The following is a 20,858-nucleotide window of genomic DNA, read 5'->3' on the forward strand; positions in this document are numbered from 1 at the left end:
TTGTTACGGAATAAGCAAGTTTAGGGAGCTGATGAGACATTTGCAAAGTTCAGGGAACTAATAAATTTTTATGGAAAAGTTTAGGGAGCTGGTGATACGAAATAAGTAAGTTTAGGGAGCTGGTGAGATACTTGCAAAGTTCAGGGAGCTAATCTATTATTATGGATAAGTTCACTGAGCCGATGATGATGTATTAGGCCTTAATTAATAGATTTTTAGTTAAAAAGGACTTATTAATTTAAAAAGGTAAAAAGTATTTTGATATCTTTTATATTTTTAGGGGATAAGGTACCAAAATAGGTCTAAGGTTTTTTGGAAGTACCAATTTAGACTCAACGTTCAAAATAGCACCAATATAGGCTTAACGTTTACAACATAATATCAATTTAGGCTTAACGTTTACAATATAGCATCAATTTAGGTCTCACGTACAAAATAGCATTAATATAGGTTTAACGTTTACAAAATAATACGAATTTAAGCTTAACGTTTATAAAATATATACAATTTAAGCTAAACGTCATAATTAAATTAATCATATTATATTCCTTCCCTATTAACTTTATATGTTATCTTTTTTATTTAGTTCTATATTCTTATATATTGTAATACAATTAATTAGTATTCTTACCCATTAAGATCTTATATTTGTTTTTCATCAATGATTCCATGACTTCTAAATTTCATTCCTTATGTAATATATGCAAACTAAAAGTAATTGAATATCCACAATATTTCGAACACTGACATATATCAATATTATTTTACATGAGCCATGAAATTTAAGAGTCATGGAATAGTTGATGAAAAACAAATGTAAGGTTTTAATGGGCAAGAATATTAATTAATTGTATTATAATAAATAAGAAAATAGAAATAAATAAAAAGATAACATATAAAGTTAATAGGAAAAGAATATAATATGGTTAATTTAATTATGACGTATAGCTTAAATTGGATATATTTTGTAAACGTTAAGCTTAAATTCGTATTATTTTGTAAACGTTAAGCCTATATTGGTGCTATTTTGTACGTGAGGCCTAAATTGATGCTATATTGTAAACGTTAAGCCTAAATTGATATTATATTGGTGTTATTTTGAATGTTGAGCCTAAATTGGTACTTCCCCAAAAACCTTAGGCCTATTTTGTTACCTTATCCTTTTTTTTTACAATTTAAAGCTGGTAGACTAGCTACTGGTTCCACCCTGGTTAGTAAAACCCCACAGTGACTACAATTAACCAGAATCCTTATGAGAATTTATTTCAAATAAGAGCTCCATTCTGACGCAAAATCCTCGTTTGAACATGTTTCTATTGATGAAAATGGTATATGTTATGCACTTATTTGATAATTTTGAGAGATTAGGGATTCAATTGACTTTTAAAACGTTCAGGGTGCAATAAAAACTTATTTGAAAGAGCATCCACAATGGTTGAAGAGTTGCGCACCCCAACTCCCCGACAATTCCACATCACCAATTTCTAATAACTTTTTCTTCAAAACATATGTACCAGAAATATACTCTAGCAGTTACTTTTAATCAATTAATTTTATTTTTGAAACAAAATTATTTTATTAATAATACAATTGATAATGAATTAATATTTATTTGAATAAAAAAATATTTATTAATATTTATTATTAATTGGATAATTTATTCAAATATTAATCAATATTTATCGTTGTTGAGAAGGGATTTTTCATTATTTTTACACTTATATATATATATATATATATATATATATATATATATATATATATATAGGGGAGGGATCAAGTGAGAACCCTCCCTTAGATGAGGACACTTTCATAGGTGAGAACCAATTAAAACTACGCCGTTTTGGTCATTCTACAAAACACCTGCTATTCCAATCAACAAATCACGCAAATCACTCACAGCAAAATCACGATAAAAAAACGCTCAAATCCCTCACATCTTCTCCATCATCGTTCTTCATCAACGATCTCCATCATCTTCTCCATCATCTTCTCCATCATCGTTCTTCATCATCGTCAATTAGATCGACCTCCTTCCTCATCGTTCCGTCATTAAACACTAAAAAAATCTGAAATCGCAAATCAGATTAAGAAAAAAATCAAAGAAATAGCATCAATCAGGTAATTTTATCTCCAAGAACTATAAATGAATATTAAATTGTGTTCTGTTTTTTATGTTTATAATTATTCAAAAATTGCTTAAATCTGAAACAGATTGGAAATCATTCAGATTCTATTCCGAAACAATGGAATTGCATGAAATAATAGACAATGATCTACAGGAGAATGATGATAACCATGAAATTTCTCTGTCTTCAACTATTGAAAGAGGTACATGTGTTCTTTATAATTTCTCTGTTCTTCATAATCTAAAAAATCTTGTTCTAAATAATTGTTCATGTGTTCTATAGATAATAGTACATATTAATCGTTTTTTATTTATAATTAATTGTAAAAATTGTTGAAAAAATAAAATTGAGTATATTGAAATATAGAGTTCACTACGTTCTTCAAACTGTACCTCATGTTCTAAACAATTGTTCATATGTGCTATATATTATCACATATGTTCCAAAATTGCACTTAAATGCAGTGTCAAATGAAGAGCAGCCAAATGATTCTTCCACTGCAATTATATCCTACACTCCACAAGTAGAAATTGTGCTGACTCCTGGAGGAACAAAAGAATGGAAGCCATGTTGCTCTCCAGAAAAAATACCTATTGTAGGAACAAAATTTAATACTATTGATGAGGGTATTGAATTTTACAAAGCATATGCCACTGAAGCAGGATTTAATATTAGAAAATCTACAGTTAAAAAAAGAAAGAACACAAATGTTGTGATTTTTCAATACTGTTTGTGCAATAAAGCAGGGCATAAGCAGAAAAAAAAATGTTGAAGATACTGAAGGACAAAAACCGAGAAGAAGATTAATCACACGTGTTGGATGCCAAACACAAATTGTTTTAAAGTACTGCAATGATGGAAAATATATTGTCTTTCGTTTAAAAGAGGAATATACACACCCACTTTACAGTCCACGATGTATGAAATTTCAAAAACAGGGAAGAAAACTGACAATACTACACAAGAAGTTGATTGTTGATAATTCTAAGGTGAGTCATATTCTAAATTTACTTTCCTAACAACATCTACAATGTTTTCAAATTGTATTTAATTTCTTTATAAAATCTGTTCATGTGTTTTCTCTAGATGAATATCGGACCCGTAAGAACATACAGACAAATAAAAGAAAATGTTGGAGGATACAACAATGTAGGAGCATCTAAGCAAGATTTCAAAAACTTCCACAGAGATTTAAAAGCTTACATTTATGAGTCAGATGCCCAAATGTTTATTGACATTTTCAGCAAGAAAAAACTTCTATGGTCTGCTTTTTTTTCGACTTTGATATGGATGAAGACGATCAACACTGCAGAGCTTTATGGACAGATCCCATTTGTAGAAAGAATTATGCTCTATTTGGTGATATGATATCTTTTGACACAACATACCAAACAAACATGTATTATATTACATGTACCAATTTCTTATTGCAATGTTCTAAATATTTATTGGCATGTTCTAAAATCTTATTCTTATATCCTTAAAACGTTTTCTTATTTAAAAATATTTGTATATTATTTCCACAGATATAACATGATCTTTGGCCCCTTTACTGGAGTGGACCACCACAAAAAATGTGTTACATTCGCTGCTTGTTTCATTGCTAAAGAAGATATTGCATCATTTGAGTGGGTTTTCAAAACGTTTCTTAACGCAATGGGAAGCAATGAACCTACGTGCTTAATAACAGATCAAGATCCAGCAATGAAGATTACAATAAAAAATGTTTTCCAAAAAACAGAACATAGATTCTGCATGTGGCACTAATGCGTGCCGTCTAGTGTAGTGTTTTCTACGACAAAATGTATATTACGATAAGTGCGTTACGACTATGGATGTGATCTTTCTAAATGCTCTATATTTACTAGACGTCACTACTTAGGGGCAAGTGTACCCCGTCGTATCAAGTAATAATCTGGTTAAGACCGGGTATCGAATCCACGGGATTTATAACTGCAAGTATTAAACGACTCGGTTTTATACGTTATTTAAGCGGTGAATACTTTGAGGTTGATATGGGGACCAACTACAAACTACTCCTAACTACGGGTGAGGCGAATTTATATAACAAAACTCTACGAAGTGATGTGGATGCGATAAGTTATAACTATGACAAATAACGACTTCTAATGTTTATACGGTTGATGGTTTGCTCTTGCAAAGACGACTATGTGTAGTATAACCGACCCGTGAAGTACTTAGACTACGTGGTTCCTAGTCAAGGCGTGTCTAATGCTTGGGACCAGAAATTAGGGCCGGTAAGTTCCGTGGCTTGTCAATTCCTACGGTTTCCGGTTTGTCACTTCCGGTAAGGCAACACCTATATGAATCCCTAAAGATAGCCCGAATGGCGTCGGAAATCACGTTCTCCTACACAATAATCAATTATGAATATCAAAACAAGTAACAAACATCAACACACGTATAGAAAAGAAGATTATGAATTATAGATTATAAATATGGAGAATGTAAATATGAATTACAACCAAGCCTAGTACATAGGATGAGTTCAAGCTAATTAGCAAGTGAAAAGGGAAGAATCCACCCTCGGAACTAGCTAACCGGACTCAAAGCCGTCTCTTAGGACTTGTATGGTGGAGCTTTCGAGCTTGGTGCACGGAAATGGAGCGGAACTTTTGGAATGCCGGAATCAACGAACAAGCTCTCAAGGTGGAAGAGTTTGGCTATATAAAGCCTAAAACAAAATGTAAAACTACAAATGACAAGAATTACAAGGTGTATAAGATATGTATGGTGTCTAAGGTCTATATGGTCTATATGGGGGTGTAAATAAGTGCTAGTCACTCTTATTTATACATCAAGCTGGGGGTAAGATTGTAATTCCACAAGGTGCAAGCATGGAGGAACATAATTTTGTGCAGAAATCCCATAATACGCCCCGCGTATGGTGGTACACGCCCTGCGTGTGTGCCCGTTCCGTCAGAAATCTCCTGCATGTGGACCAATTCCAGATCTTGTTGTCTCAAACACGCCCTGCGTAGACTGGGATGCGTGTTTGAGACTCTGACTTTTTATTGCTTGATTTGGTCCTTTTACGCCGTGCGTAGCTTGAGGCACGCCCCGCGTAAATGAGTCTCTGAACTTTTATGTTGAAGAATTCCCTCGCACGCCCCGCGTGTAAGGTAGTACGCCCCGCGTATGGATAGTTGACTCAGGGAGACCATGCAGTCTGACTTTCAGGATTAGGCTAATCATTTCTGACATATGTCATACGCCTCGCGTAGGTTGGCATACGCCTCGCGTATGCTGACTAGATCCCACGTGGTGCCTGTGGATAGGGCAATTATTTCTAACTTCATATTTCACGCCCCGCGTAAGGAATGAGGCGCCTCGCGTATTGAGTGGATTTTTACTCCTTGCTCGTACCTGAAATACAAATCTCGAGAGCCGAGTTAGCTTGACGTTGTTATTTCCTAATTTAATCAAAAATAAGGAAAATTAACTGAAAGCACGGAATTTATTTTTATTTCGTTATTTTATTAAAACACTCTATTTTTGTAATTAAACTTATTTATTTCTTCTAAAATTAACCCGTAAATCACGCTAAAAGATAGGGGTAAAATACCCCTATCAGGCACATTATGAAAAAGATGAATGATAAATTAGGTAAGCCTTCTAAAGCTTTGTTTACATTTAAAAATTTTACTGCTTGATTGTTCTACTATATGTTTTGATCACGTATTAAATTTTATGTTCCAATATATTAAATTGTATGTTTTGATTGTTCTACTTAATGGTTTTCTTAATAGGTCGTGCAATTATGCAAGAAACCAATTTTTTAAAAAGGATTCAACCAATTGTCTGGAGTGTTGAGATTGAACCTGAAGAATTTGATGAAAAATGGAAAGCAGTCATTTTAGAGTTTAATTTGGAAAAACATGAATGGATATGTCAAATATTTGAAATCAGAAAAATGTGGATTCCAGCGTACTTCAGGGACTTATTCCTAGGAGGAATTATGAGAACTACATCAAGGTCAGAGAGCGAGAACAACTTTTTCACTGCTTTTACAAATTCTCATTTAAGTCTTGTAGACTTTTATTTGAGATTTGATAGTGCAATGGATGCACACAGGCATAACCAAGCTCACAATGACAATGATGCCAAACATAAAAGACCTGTATGCAAAACACCAATGGGTATTGAAACACATGGAGCTGATGTTTATACAACTACTGTCTTTTATGAGTTTCAGGAAGAGGTTTATAATGCTTCTTTCTTTTGTGGAATAGACGGATTCTATAAACAACCTCCTTTCGAAATTTACACTATCAAAGAGCAAAGGACATCAAAAAACTTTCAGGTTATGTACAGAAGCATTGAAGACGAAACAAAATGTTCGTGCAAGAAGTTTGAAAGACAAGGCTTACCATGTAGACACATGGTGTGGGTTTGGAAGGCAAAATTGCTTGAATCAATTCCTAACAGGTATGTGCTTAACAGATGGACTACATTAGCAACAAGTCAAAACAACATTAGTCTGCACAGAAATCTTATGGAAGAATGTGCTGCTACAATTGATAAGAAAACATTGCTGAATCAACTATGGTCAGAGATTAATGTTTGTGTCTATTTGGCTCAAGGTAATGAGGAAAATATAAAGGATCTTGTGAAGAAGTTTCAAGGAATCAAAATGGATTTAGAAGCTAACATCACTCAAAAAGACACTGAGAAAAACAGAACTCTTACAAAAAATCAAGACATTGAAATGTTGATTGGAACTATTGTACCAACTGAAATTAATGTCAAAGCACCAAAAATATCAAAGAACAAAGGTACAGGTGTACATATTCCAAAAGGAAACAGTGATAAAAGATTGAAGAGTGAAAGAGAGAAAGTTGTTGAGGAAAACCAGAAAAAAAGAGATTATGCAGAGTCTGTAAACAGCCTTCTAACCATGATAGCAGAAACTGTCCAGAAAAAGATAACAACTAATCTCTTATATTGTTTAGAACATATGATATATTGTTTAGAACATATGATACATGTTTTAGAACAACGATTTAATCTTTCCAATATACAATTTATTGTCACAGAATTATTTTTTTCCTATGTAAGAAGTTGAATATTTGTTATTTTTATTTCTCTAAATTTTGTTATTTTTATTTCTCTATCATTTTACCCGTATTTCATTCAATGACATAATTATCATATTTCAAAGTATTATAAGTATAATAATTATTTCATGTTCCTTTATCTTTTTATCTATATTCTATCCAATTTATGACGTGTGCCATAATTATCATATTTTAAGTATTATAAATATAATCATTATGACATGTATCATAAATCTTGATGACAACATTCATTTTAACCTCAAACTTCTTATGCTATTCTGATGAATTTCCATATGATTAGACATTTTGTTAAACAAGCCTCTAAACTGCACACCTTTCCACTCTAAACAAATATATCCAGTCTACACTTCATTGCTGTTATCAAAATCGTGTATGTTCCAAAAAGTATGTTTTATGTTCCAACATATATAACATGTTAAAAAATAAAACACAAACTTTACCAACAGAAACTTCTACAATATATTTTACAAAAATTACAATAACTATCTCATATATATTACACATTATAACTAACTGATTTGTTCATTCTTCCATTTTAATGCCTTCTCATTAACAGCAGCAACTTCTTTGTTTCCAAAATCTGACAAAATCCTCCAACAGTACTCAACTCTAAAATTCTTCAACTGATCAACCTACAATATTACAAAATCAATATTACTAACATTCTCAAAATAATAATATCAGCCTATCATAAAAAAAGATTTAAAAAAAACTCACATTGTTATCTCCAACTCCAATATCCCATGTATTAACATCTTGTCCAAAATATAATTCCATATGCTTCATAAGGAAAACACCACAATCATCATTGTTGGTTGTGTCTTTCCACTTCAACTTCAAATGTCTTGCACTATAAGCACTGATATCATTCAAACACTCAGGGCTTTCTCTTTTAATATAAAGTGAATATGCTTTCACCTGCAAAACATAAAACAACATCTTATCAATATTAAAACATATCATCAACTATTCAGAACATACAGTTAGTTTTTGCGAACATGACAATAAATATATAGAACACAATAACAAAATTAAAAAACAGTTGAGTAATATTACCAAAGCCTTTGCAAAACCCTTATATTTACTAGAAGGTTGTACACCTTTCTCAAGAGCCTTGTTATCAATAACGTCTATCTTTCCAGTAAAATGGTTGATAACAAAAAGATAGAAATGTGCACCATAAACAATCGGAAAGAACACCTAAAAAGATAAAACCATTAGTAATCATAATAATTACAAACAAAAATTTCAGTAAAACACAATTTACTTTTAATATAATTACCAATTGATAATTCTGTAAACTATCTACTTTAGCCTCACGAAGTTCATAACTAATCCTATCAAAAAAAGCATTGTGTCTTTCACTGTACTTAGTAGTTCCAGGAAGTCCTTTATCAGTACATAGTAACACCTATACAAAAAATACAGCATTCATATTAATATAATGCAATTTCTTTTTAACAAAAAAAATATCAAAAAGTAAAAACACATACAAATGGTACAGTAGAGAAGAAGAATCTATGCACAGTTTGATCCCTGCTCTTCCTTTCACAATTCAATATTCGAGACCACGCATCAACAACATTACAAACCAAATGATTCTTTCCTGACAAAGTCATAATCTCCTCTCTATTGATTGTGGACAAACAATCACTATACAACAACTCACTTCAAAAAAAGCAAACAGAATAAAAAAAAACGATAAGTATATCTTAAAGAAAATTCAAATTAACATAAACAACATTCAATTAAGATCTTACTGTGGGTCTCCATTACAAAAAGCATATTCCACCAACATTCTCCTCGAACCAAGCATATTCTTTAGTAAATGCTCAGACTCAACCAAAAATGGAGACTGTAGATATACATACAACTTTGAAATCCTTTTTGAACGATTTCGAACACCACCTTCTTGCGCTTTCTCAACTACATCTTTGTCTACTCTCCTATTAACAACATAAAAAAAAATAACAAAAGGGGAAAAAATTAACCATGTTCCAAAACAGAAACCACATACTCTTAAATTTTATTCTCATGTTCTAAAAAATAAACCATATGTTCCAAAAACACATACACATGATCTAAATTACAAAAATTCTTAAATATCACTTGCATTGCATTACTATCAGAAACATCATCAGCAAAGCAGTCATCAAGTCCAGTAACTCCTACTCTTATCACTTCTTCCCCAAACTCTTTCCGAACTGCATCCAAATCAGATTGACTATATTGCATACCACACCTACTTTTCCACTACAAAATATAAAAAAATTAAAACCATTAAACAAACTATAATTTCAAAATAATGCAACAAAACATTTATTATAAGTGCACTATACTTTTTCAGCAAACTTCAAATCATTGTCAATCACAATATCTCTCATGTACCGCATTACAAAAAAACCACATGTTTTATGATCTTTATGCTGTGGCACACGAGGGCTGTAATCGAGCCGAGCCGAGCCGAGCTTTGGCCTGTTCAAGCTCGGCTCGCTATAAAATTAACGAGCTCGAGCCCAAGCCGAGCTTGCTATAAAATTAACGAGCCGAGCCTTGGCTTGCTCAATGAGCTTGAGCCGAGCTTCGAGCTTGTTTCGAGCCCAAAATCCTCTTTTGGACTTGGTTCATTAAGAAAATTATCTAACCATGAATTGTTTGTGAGTAAATTGTTAATTATATTTGTGAAGTTTGCTCGCAAATAACTCTTTAATTGTGTACATAAACAAGCTCACAAGCAAAGTTCGTGAATAAATAAAGAATAGTTCGTTTATTACTCATTTATTATGTTTGTGAATGAACTCATCTAATAGCAAATAAAATAATATTAAGTTTAGATATTTGTGAACTAACACAAAACTATATAATTTTTACAAAACTAAAATTTGTCCATAAATGTTCTAATCGAGCCTGCTCGCGAGCTTTCGAGCCGAGCTTTAGCCTGCTCAAGCTTGGCTCGTTTACGAACCGAGCCAGTAAATCATGTTCACGAGCGGCTCGTTTACAAATCGAGCCGAGTCGAGCCGAGCTTTTATCGAGCCGATCACCGAGCCGTTCATGAGCGGCTCTGTTCATTTACAGCCCTAGGCACATGCTACAACACAACAAAGCACAACATTAAATCATGTACATCAATCTAACCTTTACGTTCTAAACAATTTCACACATGTACAAAACCAATATACAAGTTAAGAGTTACCAAAAGTGCAGTCCATTTGACTTTAATTTGATCATTCTCAGAGTATAATAGAATAGCGCTGTTAAAATAAAATTCATTAAAATCAGGTACATAATCTTAATCTTAAAACATAATTATATATCAAATAAACTATAAAACAAAATATAAACAAAAAACATACTCATTCACAACATTCATCCATACATCTGCCTTTGGCAAACGCCTTCTCAACGGATCCAACCAATAAGCTCTAAAATTCTTCAAATCGATAACTGACAACGTCCAGTGTCCACTGAAAATAATACTATTATTATTTCAAAATAAAGAAAATTACTTACAAAAATATTAAATAAAATAACTAAAATATTCATACCCTGTATTATATGGACACAAAAAGATAGACTTATCCATTGTGGACATCTTCAATCGATTCATCAACTCATATGAACGCTGTCTTACTGTTTTAGAACTTCTAATTGAATAAGTGTAATAAGGATCAATAAAATAAAACAATTTGTCCATTCCTCTTTTCTTCAACAAATTAAACAAGTAGCTACATAAAAACACAAAAGTACATAGTCAGAATCAACTACAACTAAAATAAATAAAACTATAATATTTCAAAAACAAAATACCTCATATAGAAAATTATAACGTTGCAAGTTATCTCTTCCATATGAACCATAGAATATATATCCTGCCTCAACAATAATGCTTTAGCAGCATGTCCAAACAATTCTTCACCAACAACATAGCTAACAAAATTGTCTTTCACCAACTCCGAATTAGCCCATTTGCACAGACTCTGTAACTTATCTGGAATATTTCTAGGCAAAACTTGCAAATTTACATCCACCGCATCTTCTGTCTCCACGTTATCAATTCCATCATCAACAACAAACCTGTTGACAAAACAAACCACCTTAAAACATAAAAAAGGAATAAGATAATCAGAAACATAAAACCTATGTCCTAAACAATAAGACATATGTTCTAAAATATAACAAACATTAAAAAACATAAACAGAATATAAAATAATTCTTATCACATATATTACTTCAGTATCAGAATTATTCTTCACATCTGCAACATCCACTTTCTCAACAAAATTTTTTGCTTGTGTAGATCCACCTTCAGCTTCAACAAAATCATGCAACTCTTGACTCAACAAATTAAAATTTGGACAAGAATATTTTTCTTCAGATTTCTTCAGTAGAGTTTCACTTTCTCTATGATCTTTCTTCTCTCTTCTAATTCTTTCAACTAAAGCATCTATCTCATCAAAAAAATCAGAATTAAGATAAGGATGACTATCTTGACTAGACAAATCACATTCAAAATCTCCAGTCATTCCTGTATCTTTTTTACTTTCAGCTTTGTTCTCATTAACAACTTCTTCTTTCCCTCCTTCACATTGAGTAATTGGATCTTCATTGCCTCGAGTATATTTACTCCATAAACTCTTGATCACATTACCCAACTCAACGCTTGTACCATCTTCACCAAAACAACATTAGCTTCTCTCAACATACAGTATATTTCATTAACTTTAGAACCAAGTTCTTTAGCTAATGATTGGAACTTAGAAAGAAATTCCTGCATATACAAATCCATAATAAAAAACAGGGCAAGTTATAAATAATAGTAAGCATGTTCTACAATTTAATAAGCATGTTCTAAAATTTAATAAGAGTGTTCTAAAATTTAAAAACAAAGGGAAAGCTGTAATAACGTACAAAAATTTCTGTTGGTCCACTAGAAGAAGCTTCTCCACATTCCTTCCTATTTCCTCCTTCAGCATCTTGATTATCTTCATTCCTATCCACTGCTTCTCTTTGCAAATTTCCTTCATCCCCATCCATACTTTCTCTTACCAAATTTTCTCCTACCAATATTCTCTTCAATACAATCCCACTTCCAAATCCCCTCAACTTCTCCAAAGCCATCCTCTTTTGAATTCGTTCTTTATTCCAAACAGATATCAATGGATAATCTCTTGGATTAACAACATTAGCTCGTTGAAGCCTATCAAAATAACTTATCTAGAAAAAAATAACAAAAATGAACAAGTTATACACAAATCAAAAAATAAACAACAAACAAATATTGTCAAACACATAATCAAAAAAATAAAATTATACTTACCAACAAGAAAGGAAGGGGGCCTGTGAAAAAAGTAGGACTCCTCTTCCAATCACTGACAGAATCCAACAAATGCTTATATGCAAAAGAACACCAGTCCAACTTTGCAATCTCATTAACATTCTGACAACTATAAAGAAATTTATAGTTCATAGCTTAGTTCTTGGTTGAACGAATACAATAATTCACCGCACAGAATACGAAATGCAACAAAAACTCATCATACAATGGTTTCGTCTTCAGATCATTCAACTTGGCAATCACAGTACTATTAATTGGACTTCCACTCTCAAGTCCAAAATAACACCTCCATTGAGCAAAAAAATCTGAACAATCATCTTCCCCAACATCTTGTGGCTCCTCAATCTCCACACCTCCACAAGGCAAACCATAAACAGCTTGAAAATCTTCCTTAACAAACTTCAACTCTTCACTATTGTCCAGCATAAGGCTACACCTATCTACATTAAAACTATTGACAAGCCTTTCACAAAAAGAAGCATTATGAACATTTAAACTCAGATCCAAAAAACCACCAAATCAAATCCGTTTAATTGCATCCTTATGAGTCTCCGGAATATCATTAAGAATACCAATAAACTGCTTAGGAGGTATTCTTTGACCAAGAGCAGTCTTATTCCTTTTAGAAATATTTTCATCATCACCTACACTAACAACCTTCTTCCGCTTCTTTAAAAACATAGAAGCAACAGATAGGTTTCTTGCAAACTTAACTTTCTTTACCTTCCTAGCATCAACATCTTCCTTCAAAGCATCAACAGAAGGTTCAGAAACTTGAGAAGAATCAAAACCTTTGCTAGATACACTCCTTGTTTGCCGCCTAAACGTACCTTTACTAGATTGACTACTTGTTTCCTGCTTCAACGCACCTTTAATAGATTGACTCCTAGTTTGCCGTCTCAACAAATTATCAGATGGAACAACATAACTAGAGAGCAAATCATTGTCAGCAGGAATGGCTGACATTGAAGGTCTTTTAGAAATGGAAGGTCTCTTAGAAGTCCTCTTAAATCTTCTAGATGTCTGTCTTTTTGCACTTATAGCTTCAACACGAACAACACTCTTACCTTTTTTCTTATCTTTCATATCTTCATCAGAACAATATTCGTCAATAATTTCATTCAGCAAATTCTTATCAATCACATTACTTGGAAAAATCTCTTCTCCATTGCCTCCCATTTTCTACAAAAAAACAGAACATATACTCAACATTTTAGAACAAACAAATGAAAATATAGAACAAAACATAAAACAAATGCAATAACTCATCAACAAAAAGTAAACTAATTTAACAAAGCAATAACTCATCAACAGAACATATGTTCAATATTTTAGAACAACAACCATACAAAATAATACCACAACAAACTTTCAAAAGTTCAAACAAGCAAAACCCCCAAACAAACCAATATCTCATTAACAGAACAATTGTTCAAAATTTTAGAACAAAATATAGAACAAACTTACAGATTTCAAACAAATGAAAAACCTACAAATCAAAAAGCAACAAAAATAAGGTATCAAAACTTAAAAATAGAGAACAAACATAAAATAAAACAATATACCATTAACAGAACATACGTTCATAATTTTAGAACAACAAACACAAAATATAAACATAAAACAAAACAATATACCATTAACAGAACATACGTTCATAATTTTAGAACAACAAACACAAAGTATAAAACAATAATAAAACAACATAAAAACATTCTCAAACTCAATACATTTGAATACAAAAAAATAGAAAAACATATAGAAACTGATTCATAAAGTTCAAACAAACGAAACCCTAGAAAATCAAAAAATTACACAAAATCGCTCTCAAAATCAACGAACAAAATAAAACAACAAAATAAACAAAAAACATAAAGCAACAAACCTCGTCCACACGAACAAAATCACGAAAAAAAATGAAAAAGCGAAAAAATGCAAACAAAAACAAAAAACAGAAAAAACGAGAAGATAAGAAACTAACCAAAGTTCAGAGGAACAATACACTGTATAATCGATGAAATACACGGTATAACCAAAATAAATCTTCTATCAAAAGCAAAGTTGATCGACTGTAGAAATGAGAGAAGATATAAATGACAAAGGAGTCGGGGAAGAAGTCGAGAAACGAAACGACAGAAGTTTTCAACTTCAAAGAGACGCGCTTATTCAAACATGAAACTCACCGTTTTTGACCAAAAAAAAACCCCCAAAACGACGTAGTTTTAGGTGGTTCTCACCTAAGGAAGTGTCCTCACCTAAAAAATGGTTCTCACAAGAGCTCTCTCCTATATATATATATATATATATATATATATATATATATATATATATATATATATATATATATATACAAACCAAACCACAATTGTTTAATTCATCCAAAAAATAATAATATACTTGTCATATGACCGCACGTAGCCCGGGTTAACAAATTTTACATAAAAAATAAGAGGAGAAATTTTTTATTTTTTATTTTCTTATTATGTATTATTTCATATACTAGTATTTTTTTTTCTTATTATGTATTATTTCATATACTACTACAATAAAGCCTCTATATAGGAATAACCTCTATTTTGTTATAAAAAAAACTCGATCCAAACTTGATAATAACCTCTATGACCCAACTCTATTTAGTAATAACCTTTCAATTGTTATAAAAATAGCCCGATCCCAAATGTATTCCTATATAGAGATTTTACTGTATGTTAAAAGCATTATAAATAATGGAATTACTGATATAAGACTTACATATCAATTACAGTTGTAGGAGCTATTTGGGAATCAATTTTGGGGTTTACGGGGAGGTTGAAGGAATGGGGTACAAATTCAAGTTGTATTGATGGTATTGATATTTCTATTGTGGGTTCATGGGAATTGGATAATTCTTTAGTGGATCAAAAGGAGAATTTTCGCAGGTCTAAATGTATCAGATATTTGTGATGTTCATGTTAATGGTTTTGCAAATTTACAATGTGGTGGATGCAATAGTTTTAGTGGAATTTGTGATAAATATGCTGCAACTAATGGGTTAAGGTTGGGGTTTGCATTGGATTGTAATTTTGGGAATCAAATATAGCCGCTCCTAGTTCAATTGCTAATGTCGGTTTCCCTATTGACTGTGGATGTTTTCCTAATGTTGCGGGTCCAAGTGCAAGAGTGGGTTCTATTGGAAGTTCTGGATATTGTGCAGGTCCAGGTTTTAATTTTGGAGATGTCGATCATGATGTGGGACAAGCTGTTGCTGTTCGTGTTGAGGAAGCGGGGTTGGTTCATTTTTATCAACGTACAAATGCTGCAAATATTGTCGATCGTCATCTCGGGGAAGCTCATCATCTTGGCTTAGTCGATGGGTCTGACAGCTTGCCAAACATGGGACCTGATAGCAGCAGTTCAATATCAAATGCAAATTTGGATGGTGTTCTTCGTTCCGGTGACATGGCTCCAGAAAATATAATTATTTGGTTACCTCAACCTTATAATTTTTATAAGCTTAATTGTGATGCGGCCTTTTCTGTGAAATCAAAAATTGGTTCATTTGGTATGATTGTTCGGGATTGGAATGGTTTAGTCTCTATGTCACGAGGAAGTCCTATAGGGCCTACTTTGTCGGTGCTTCATGCGGAATTAATTGCGATCCTTTATTCATTGCGTGTAGTCCGGGATTGTGGGTTCAATTCTATTGTGGTAGCTTCTGACTCAGCCTCTGCAATTCAAATAATTAAAGGTGATTTAACATTGTCAAACTGGTTGGGGGTCATTGTTGGTGACATTCTTGAGATAGCCCATTCTTTTGCATCAATTGAGTTCATGCATGAAAGACGACAAGCGAATGTTGCTGCTCATATCTTAGCTGCTTGGGCACGATCTCTTGCTCATATGGAAATTTTAATTGAAGATTTCCCTTTTTGTGTTTCTTCTTATGTTCAGAATGTTGTATTATCGTGTGATTCGTAATATATGGCTTGATTTATCAAAAAAAAAACAAAATATATTAAAAAAAATTCAGCATATAGATATATATACTTTGGGATTTTTCATGGATCATATAAAAGGAAGTCCTCATCAATATTCATTATTGTAAAAAGTTCTAATACTCCTCCAACTCCCTTAACTTGTCCAAATTGGTCATTTTACCCCATCAACTTATTGGATGTCCTATTTACCCCCTTAACTCCATAAAAGTGGTATTTCTCACCTCCTGAACTTGTCCATTTATCCCCCCAACTCATAGAATATCCTATTTACCACCTTACCTCCATAAAAGTGGTATTTCTCACCCCCTCAACTTGTCCATTTACCCCCTCCCCAACTCATAGAATGTCCTAATTACCCCCTTAACTCCATAAAAGTGGTATTTCTCACCCCTTATAATTCGTCACCGAGGCTTAAATTGATACATTTTTTAAACGTTAAACATATATTGGTGTTATTTTGTACGTGGAACCTAAATTGACACTTCTCCAAAATCATAGGCCTATTTTGATACATTTTCCCTATATATAATGTATTTAACTTGTTTATATTAATGTTTTTGTTTTTTTATCAAAAAAAAAATGTTCTTGTTATTTGTATCTTTTATTCATTATTTCTCTTTTCAACTTTTTTTGCTAGTTAAATTTTGATTATCTAATTATTGTAATACAATATAATAAACACATGAAGGATTAATATAATTATCAAATTAAAAAAAAATAAAAAGTTTATTAAAAATATATATTTTCAAACTCATTTGAATAAGTGCTATTAATTTTGCACTACAAAGGGGTAAAAAATACCACTTTTATGGAGTTAAGGGGCTAAATATGATCATAAGGGGTGAGAGATGTCACTTTTATATAATTAAGGGAGTAAATAGGACATTCGATGAGTTGAGGAGAGGTAAAATGACTAATTTGGACAAGTTAAAGGGGTGGAAAATACCATTTCTATAGAGTTAAGGGGGTAAATAGGATATTCGATTAGTTGGAGGGGTAAAATGACCAATTTAAACAAGTTAAGGGTGTTGGATGAGCATTAGACCTTGTAAAAACTATAAATACTTAGGTCATGTTGGGTAAACAGTTTTTGGAGCAAAAAAAAAAAAAGTACATAGGTCGTGTTTCGTAAATAGTTTTTGGAGTAAAATTAGAGGTTTGAGCCACTTTAAAAGTTTTGACTAGTAAAACCTCTAAAAGTAGCGTTTGGTGGAGAGAGGTTTGAAAGAGTTATTGGATCCAAAAAGCTAATTTTCAAAAAGTTCCTTTTAGGAGCTTTTTCAATTAGTTTATTAATTAATCCATCTCTTTTGAAGGACATTTTTACCCTATTTACTACCCTCTAACCCCAAATAAAGACTTTACCATGTCCTTATTTGTCATTTTACACAAACTGTTATCCACAATCAGCTAAGTTTTACCAAACAAGTTTATACAATTAGTTAGTCAAATCAACTAACCAAAAAGGTAATCAACTAGCAACTAATGTAACAGCTAATAGCTATTTGCCAATCAGGACCATACATATTAAAAGTGAAAATGCAGAAAACAAAATCCCTACAAATTATGATTTTTAGAATTTTATATTTTTAGGATTAATACTATAAATTAGTTATTGGCGATATTTTCGAAATATCCCAATTTTTAACTTTGATATGCATGTGCGGGTTAAAGAATCGTAAAAGTAATGTGGGCGTGCCAGAGAAGCTAGTTCTAGAAAAGTAAAATGGTAATTGAATAAAATAAATAAATACGCCTAAGACTTGAATTCTAAAAAAAAACACGATTGACGACCGTTACAATAATTGAAAAATAAAACAATGATATTGGGTCCCCTTGATAGGTCAGTCGGAAAACGATTCTTTAAAATATACCAAATACTTGTATTTGATTACTTTATTATAACTAGTTTTTAACCCGTGCGATGCACGAATTCATCTTAATATATAAAAATTAACAAAAATATAATCTAATAATTACAATTAGTGATATAAAGGTGCTATATAAATTAAATATTATTATTTTATTTTCACATTTAATTTAAATAATATTTTTATAGATAAATATAATAATATAATTATAATTAATATATTATATATTATATTATATTTTTTATCAGTAAAAAAGGAGGAAGTGACACCTCAGCTCCATTGTTATTGTTTTATATTATATATATAGATATGCAGAGAATTAGAGAGATTTTAGGGATTAATTTAAATTCTGTAGAACTCTTAGATATAGTACGGATAAAATAATATTTTTATAGATAAATATAATAATATAATTAAAATTAATATATTATATATTTTATCAGTAAAAAAGGAGGAAGTTACACCTCAGCTCCATCGTTACTGTTTTATATTATATATATAATATATAGATATGTAGAGAATTAGAGAATTAGATAATTTAGATTCTGTATAACTCTTAGATATAATACGGATAAAATAATCTTTTTATAAATAAATATAATAATATAATTAAAATTAATATATTATATATTATATTATATTTTGTATCAGTAAAAAAGGAGGAAGTGACACCTCAGCTCCATCGTTACTGTTTTATATTATATATAGATATGTAGAGAATTAGAGAGATTTTAGGGATTACTTTAGATTCTGCATAACTTTTAGATATAGATATGCAGAGAATTAGAGATATTTTAGGGATTAATTTAAATTCTGTAGAACTCTTAGATATAGTACGGATAAAATAATCTTTTTATAGATAAATATAATAATATAATTAAAATTAAAATATTAAATATTATATTATATTTTTTATCAGTAAAAAAGGAGGAAGTGAAACCTCAGCTCCATCGTTACTGTTTTATATTATATATAGATATGTAGAGAATTAGAGAGATTTAGGGATTGATTTAGATTATGTAGAACTTTTAAATATAGATATGCAGAGAATTAGAGAGATTTTAGGGATTAATTTAAATTCTGTAGAACTCTTAGATATAGTACGGATAAAATAATCTTTTTATAGATAAATATAATAATATAATTAAAATTAATATATTATATATTATCTTATATTTTGTATCAGTAAAAAAGGAGGAAGAGACACCTGCACCATCGTTACTGTTTTATATTATATATAGAATATAGATATGTAGAGAATTAGAGAGATTTTAGGGATTAATTTAAATTCTGTAGAACTCTTAGATATAGTACGGATAAAATAATCTTTTTATAGATAAATATAATAATATAATTAAAATTAAAATATTAAATATTATATTATATTTTTTATCAGTAAAAAAGGAGGAAGTGAAACCTCAGCTCCATCATTACTGTTTTATATTATATATAGATATGTAGAGAATTAGAGAGATTTGGGGATTGATTTAGATTATGTAGAACTTTTAAATATAGATATGCAGAGAATTAGAGAGATTTTAGGGATTAATTTAAATTCTGTAGAACTCTTAGATATAGTACGGATAAAATAATCTTTTTATAGATAAATATAATAATATAATTAAAATTAATATATTATATATTATCTTATATTTTGTATCAGTAAAAAAGGAGGAAGAGACACCTGCACCATCGTTACTGTTTTATATTATATATAGAATATAGATATGTAGAGAATTAGAGAGATTTTAGGGATTAATTTAAATTCTGTAGAACTCTTAGATATAGTACGGATAAAATAATCTTTTTATAGATAAATATAATAACATAATTAAAATTAATATATTATATATTTTATCAGTAAAAAAGGAGGAAGTGACACCTCAGCTCCATCGTTACTGTTTTATATTATATAATATAATATATAGATATGTAGAGAATTAGAGAGATTTTAGGAATTAATTTAGATTCTGTATAACTCTTAGATATAATACGGATAAAATAATCTTTTTATAGATAAATATAATAATATAATTAAAATTAATATATTATATATTATATTATATTTTGTATCAGTAAAAAAGGAGGAAGTGACACCTTAGCTCCATCGTTACTGTTTTATATTATATATAAAAGATATGTAGAGAATTAGAGGGATTTTAGGGATTAATTTAGATTCTGCAGAACTTTTAGATATAGATATGCAGAGAATTAGAGAGATTTTAGAGATTAATTTAAATTCTGTAGAACTCTTAGATATAGTACGGATAAAATAATCTTTTTTATAGATAAATATAATAATATAATTAAAATTAATATATTATATATTATATTATATTTTGTATCAGTAAAAAAGGAGGAAGAGACACCTCAGCACCATCGTTACTGTTTTATATTATATATAGATTATGGGGGTGTTTGGTAGCTGCTTTTCGACCTCATG

This window comes from Euphorbia lathyris, chromosome 8 (assembly GCF_963576675.1).
Source record: "Euphorbia lathyris chromosome 8, ddEupLath1.1, whole genome shotgun sequence".
In the NCBI taxonomy this organism is placed as follows: domain Eukaryota; kingdom Viridiplantae; phylum Streptophyta; class Magnoliopsida; order Malpighiales; family Euphorbiaceae; genus Euphorbia; species Euphorbia lathyris.